Below are 6,909 nucleotides of genomic sequence, written 5' to 3' on the forward strand. Positions count from 1 at the left end.
TCAAGTTAACATGAGTGCCATTTATATAGTCATAGCAAACGCAATTAAATTAAAATAAAAACATGACCTGTGCGGGTCAGTTGTAACCCGTCTCTATGGCAAAAATGAACTGATTTTTTCGCGCAACACTTCTGATTGCGAGTTATGGATTTTTATTTTTGTGCCGCGATCACACCCAATTAAAGTTAACAGAGCAACTTGAAATATCACTGTTGGACCAAATGCTTCAGGCATGTAAGAAATAAGCAGTTTATCAACTATATTTACTGGTTTTATCAAGTGGACCAAAATAAGCAAGCTATCATAACACTGTGACATATGGTCTGCAATGGCTAATGCAATAAATTAGCTTTAACAGTCATACATTTGGACTTTGTTGATTTTATATGAAAACAGAAGCTCTTTGTTTAAGCCAGCAGGATTCAAGATTTAAGAGCTGTTACATTCATGACGCTATACTGTTACAACTGTACCGCACTTATTTACGGCTGCGTCAAGGTTGTAACAAACGTAGGCCTACATGCCGCTGTTAATTAAAAGCATGCACATAAACAATAGGCTAGGCCAGGGATTCCCAAACTGTGGTACGCGTACCCCCGGTGGTACGCGAGCTGCCACTAGGGGGTACGCGAGATGAAAAGGGCAATGGCGGAAAGGAGTTAAAAATGATTAATTAATTAATAATACATAATTTCGAATCGGGTTATAATGATATGGAAACGTGAAATTAAAGGAAATCATTTGTAAACTATATAATAGGGTATGTTTTCATTAAAAAATAAGCTACACACAATAGGCTACACGTGATTTCCTACAGGCAGCCAGAATATCTGGCGCGTTAGTTTCGTTGAAGTATAGGCTAGGTAGAAGGCTGCGTAAACATGGAAAACAGGGACACTGTCCAAAAGGCCTAATTAAAGCGATCGAAGAAGAGAAGCGAGAGAAACAGAGCAGGACACAGGTAACGATGGAATGGGATGGGGGGCAGACTAATGAAGGTGGAGATGGAGCGCAGGGTGATAAAACAAAGAACGAGACAGAAAAGACTGCGCGAAGAAAACGAAAGTATGATGAGGCATATAGCCCTAGGCTTCACGTGGATTGGGAGACAGACTGCCCAAAGCCACAGTGCGTTGTCTGCAGTGAGATGCTACCTAACCATTCTAATGTGGTTCTCCACACTGTTTTTTTTTTTTTACGTGAGAGCTCATAGACCAGTTGCACATTTTGATTATGTTATCATGTAGGGCGGCTAATTAAACAACGATGCCTGGAATGCGTCAATAGAATGAGTTACTTTTTTATGTGTTGGATGGTGGGGGTACGCGAGCCGAGTCAGGATGTAGAAGGTGGTCCGCGTGGAAAAAAGTTTGGGAACCGCTGGGCTAGGCTATATAGAGGCCAATATTATGTTACTGGGGGCCAAGCAGCGAAGCTGCGAGGCAACCCACAGTGATTGTTCTTATTATTATAACTAAACACTCATTTGCCATTGAACCATACAGTAAAAAGTTGGGAAATTTGGCACATTGATTCGGTACAGTAATATGATTAATTTCACTAAGTTTCATGTCAAGTGCTCTAGCGCCACCATTGTGTCAAATTTTGCATTACATCTATGCGGTTAACGTTTCAACCGTACACATTGAGGTATATTTGGAATCCTTGGATGAAGCCAAACTCAACGCACCCCATGATGTCAATTTCCACCATATTGGACTTTACGCCATATTGGATTTCATCCAAAACACTTAAAAGTTTTTACAGGTCACAAAATGTGTCCGATTTTCACGAAACTTGACGCAGATCATCGTCAGACCATGACTCATAAAGGCATTGCTTTTTGGAGCCATATTCAAAACCTGTCGGGCGTCACGACCAATCAACAGGAAGTGAAGTAATATCTCAGCAAAGCTTTCACGTATCAAAACCAAACTCAATACATGGGGTCAGGACCCAATAAGGAGGATGCTCAATAAATTTGATGACTTTTCACCTATAGGTGGCGCTATAATAAGCAAAATTACGTTTTGGCCTGTAACAGGTGATGTGTTTGGAATTAAAACTTACTAGTGGTGTCTGTTAATACTGTGGGAGGTCCTAAATCCGACAGATGTGAATTTGTGACGTCAACATAATTGATCCGGCTGCCATATTGGATTTAATCAAAAACCCTTAAAAGTTTTCACAGGTCACAAAGTTTATCCGATTGTCACGAAACTTGACGCAGATGATCGTCATACCATGATTCACAAACGTATTGCTTTTTGGACCTATATTCAAAACCCGTTTCCTGTGGAGACCAATCTAGTTTGGCGGCGAAGCCTCGAAACAGGAAGGGAAGTGATATCTCAGCAAGGCTTTCACTTATCAAAACCAAACTCGGTATATGGACTCACGAGCCAATTAGGAGGACGCCCAAGAAATTTGGTACATTTTGACCACTGTGTGGTGCTATAATCACAGGAAGTATAGTCATATTTTAGCAACGCTTTGACATAAAAAAAAACAGTCAGTACATGGGGTCAGGACCCAATAAGGAGGAGGCTCAATAAATTGAATGACCTTTGACCACTAGGGGGGGCGCTAATCACAGGAAGTGGGCTCATATTTCAGCAATGCTTTCACTTATCAAAACCAAACTTAGTATATGGATTTGGGACCTTATCCTGAGGACACAAAATACATTTGGTGACTTGCAACCACTAGGGCGGCGCTAGAGTAACAGAAGTTTAGGTCATATCTCAGCAATGCTTTCACGTATCAAAACCAAACTTGGTTCATGGACTCAAGACCACATCCTGAGGACACACAATAATGTTAGCAACCTTTCAACACTAGGGGTGCTATAATTTGCAACACTTTCTCGTATCGACACCAAATTCATCCTGAAGATGCTCAATATATTTAGTGACCTTTGAACACTAGGGGCGCTATAATTATCAACACTTTCTCGTATTGACTTCAAACTTGGTATGTGGTCTCATGACTACAACCTGAGGACGCACAATAAATTTGGTGATGTTTGAGATGTGCGTATATGTAGGGGGCTTTTGGGGTGTGTGGGGGAGGAGGTTTATCTGTTTATATATGTGTGTGTTTGTTTGTGTGTGGGGGGGGTTAATTGGGTGTGTGTATAATTTAACAACATTGCGTTGCCAGGACAACTCCTGCTCAACTGCTTGGCCCCCTCATTGCTGCTTGCAGCTATATTTATATTATATTATTGTTGCATGTTCCCTTTGGGACTCGCACAGGCTACTAAACTATTAAAGAAAATACCGATAGGCTAGAGATAAAATGCATTGATGTTATTGCCATAGGCCTATGTTTATGCAGACTGGATGTAATGATCTTTATAGCGTATCCTACTTAGATTACCCAAGAAACGCCGATGGTGTACAGATTCTAGAAGGCTAGGGGGTAAGGGACATGATTAACGTGGGCAGTAGTCCAAGGAGGATACGCTTTTATAGAGTGAAGCATTGTTCCTTGAGAAAAATTGAACTCCGAGTCCGGGTAAATAGACCGACACAGAGAGGACGGGGAATGACGAGCTGATGTTGGGATGAGCCCAGCCCCGATCTGCAAGCTGCAGCCAGGGGTACTTGGGGAGAAGTACGAACCTTTATTTTAACCCCCCCCCCCCCCCCCATTGTCAAAGTCAGCTACCGCCACAAATTGAATCCAATTCTGTGGGAAACACTGCAATACGGCCCCCCCACCCCATCACATCGACTCGCACTTCAGGTCACCTTTTTCCTCAGGTGGCGTCGCTCACCAGGGCGCCGCGATGCGCTCTCTCTCTCTCTCGTGACGTGATGCGTGCAGAACAGGGGCCCGGCGGGGGGTTTCGGGGGAGCGCACGGAGACTCGACAGCAGAGCGGAGAGCGACAGCACACACACACACACACACACAGAGGAGTGGGGCGCGGGCGGCCTCAGAGACGCAGCAGAGCAGAGCGCTGCACTCCAGAGAGAGAAAGAGAGAGAGGTGGCCCAGCTGAGAGAGAGAGAGAGAGGTGACCCAGCTGAGAGAGAGAGAGAGATAGAGGAGGCCCAGCTGAGAGAGAGAGAGAGAGATAGAGGAGGCCCAGCTGAGAGAGAGAGAGAAAGAGGTGGCCCAGCTGAGAGAGAGAGAGAAAGAGGTGGCCCAGCTGAGAGAGAGAGAGAGAGAGAGGATGCCCAGCTGAGAGGACGCTACGGCGTGCTGTGCTGCGCTGTACTGTGGTGCTCTATGCAGTGCTGCGCCGCAAGGTCAAACACTGTGGGCTGGTGCAACAGCGACCCAACAAATCACTGCAGGCAGGCACGATGCAAAAGCACCACACACACACACACACACACACACACACACACACACACACACACACACACACACACACATGCATCATGAACACAAATGCATGTGTGTTCTCAATGAGAAATCCAAACGATGTTACACTGAAACATTGTAGACTCTGCATTTGTTTTCTTTGACATTCAAGGGACCTTTTAGCAACTGGATCACCATTTTCTTCTTTGGAGTGACATGTTGTCTGTCTTCTGAAGCTACTTATGAAAGCAACCACCCCCCCCCCCAACTCACACACACCCCTCCACCCTGCATCAGTGGAAGGTTTCCGAGCCGTGGGGTGCGGACGGGACGGGGTACGGGGCAGTCGGGGGCAAATCCCAGCGTGGCGCGGGGCGGCACAGTGCAGTGGGGACACGGCACACATGGCCACGGGGGGCAGGCCTGACTCACGGTGCGCCACTCAGGACAAACAGCGCCACGAGCCGCACTTTTTAATCAGAGCTCATGAGGAGGAAAAGGGAGCAGGGGTGGGAAAGGGGGGGGGGGACCAGACCCCTGCTGCAACATGTGAGGGCTCTATGATGTCTCTGATGGGTTTCCCTTTCAACTGCATGTCTGTGTCTTAGGGATGCACCCAGATATCTGCCCAACAACATCGCTATTGGTAGATATTGGCCTTGTTGATTGATATTGGCAAATTTATATGATATTTACCGATGGCGGCTGATATTTATCTGTTATGCTGCATCAATTCTGCACTAGGTAAATGTTCTGCTTTGTGCATGTGTTTGTGTGTGTGTGTGTTTGCGTAAGTGTGTGTGTTTGTGTAAGTGAGTGTATATGTTTATCTAGTGAGTATGTGCGTGTGCGTGAATGTGTGTGTGTGTGTGTGTGTCTGCACACGTATGTGTGTGTGTGTGTGTGTGTGTATATTGATACGATTTGAGCTGTGATCTTACACTAAGAGGTCGTGCTGCCGGGGGCCTCTTTACAGGTCCCCTACGCAAAGGGCAGTCATGATTTACAGTCTCCTCTTTGAAACTGCTGCTGATTTATGTGGACACAAAAGCATTTGTTCAGCAGATGACAGATCTCTCTGCTTCGATCTGATCCCTCGCTGGCTCTACGTTAAAGTGTCCTTGAATATGACACTGAAGCCTGACTGAGAGGGAGGCCTGGCTTCCCATGACGGGGGAGGGGACATATGGGAATGTACAATGATCACAGGAGCTCATTAACCCTTTAAACCAATGGACATGTGAGAAGATGCACATATACAGGCATACACCAATGCACAAATATGCTAATGTGTGTGTGTGTGTCTGTGTAGGTGTGTGTGTGTGTGTGTGTGTGTTGCATTACTCCATGCTTTTCCATAGTGTGTGCATCAGAGCAGACAGAAAATGGCGTGTTGGAGGAAGAAGCAGCCAGAGGAGAGAGACGAGAGAGAGAGAGAGAGACGAGAGAGAGAGGAAAGCACTGAGGTCATAAGGGATATACTAAGGGAACCTCTCACACGTTCTCTCTGTCTGATTAGAGGGCTCACTGCTCTCGCTGCTGGAGTGTAACAGAGGAAGCCTCCTGAGAGCGGGGGTGGAGGTGGGGATGTATGCCTGCCGCCTACATGCAAACATCAGGCCAACCACCGCCCACTGGCCAAGAGAGCAAACCCCTTTGCCTTGAGCTGGGCACACTCAGCGGGCATGAACCTGCCCAGTGCCCACCAGCTGGGAGTCAGACTGGCACTGAACACACTTAAATGAGTCACCTTGTTTCAGGCAGCCCATTCCCTTCAGGTGGGTGCTGTGTGTGTGTGTGTGTGTGTGTGTGTGTGTGTCTAGGGCAGCCATGTCCGTGGGCCGTAGTGCAGCTGGGGGTGTCTGTTCGAGTGGGAGAGATGGATGTAGGGGCCGGATTAGATTGAGCTACATTTCATAATCTCCGTTCGCACAAGACAGAGGGGGGGGGGGGGGGGTCAGATGTGTTAGCAGCTTAGGCTGGGGGGGGATTAGCGAATATGTGAGAGGAAGAGTCATGGGCGAGAGCAATGTGTGTGAGGAGGTAGATGTGTTTCACTCAACGTGTTAACACACAGAGAAATAACCTTATCTATATGCACACATACATTAGATTAGAGCACAAAACTTGGATGGGTATTAATAGCTCCAAGGTAATTGTGCTCAGATACCTGATGTTGTAGGCTAATTTCTAATCTCAGATACCTGATATTGTAGGCTAATTTCTAATCTCAGTGTGTACTCTGTGTGTCCGCTCCGAGCTTCATCTCTCCCTCTCCCTCTGTCTTCCTGTTTCATTTCAGCTTCCAAAAATCATCCTCATCCTTCCCTTCTTTTCCTTGTCCCCCTTTTCTCTCCCTCCCTCCCTCCCCCGCTCCATGCCCTTCATCCTCTCCACAAAATGGCCCCTGCCTTCCCCTCCCAGAAACAGCTGTCCATCGTAATTTGGCAAAGCTGTAAATCAAACTGCAAGTGCATCAGCGGAATTACCATGAAGCCGCGATATTAAAATCCTGTATATGGCATTAAGAGGAAGCTCTTATATAATACAATGCTCTTCTGCAGTGACATAACATGCAACACACTCCGCTATT

This window comes from Alosa pseudoharengus, unplaced genomic scaffold (genome assembly GCF_046254945.1).
Source record: "Alosa pseudoharengus isolate Yale_2024_CS ecotype anadromous, Long Island Sound unplaced genomic scaffold, YU_APseudo_1.1 YU_APseudo_1.1_scf_9, whole genome shotgun sequence".
Lineage (NCBI taxonomy): Eukaryota > Metazoa > Chordata > Actinopteri > Clupeiformes > Clupeidae > Alosa > Alosa pseudoharengus.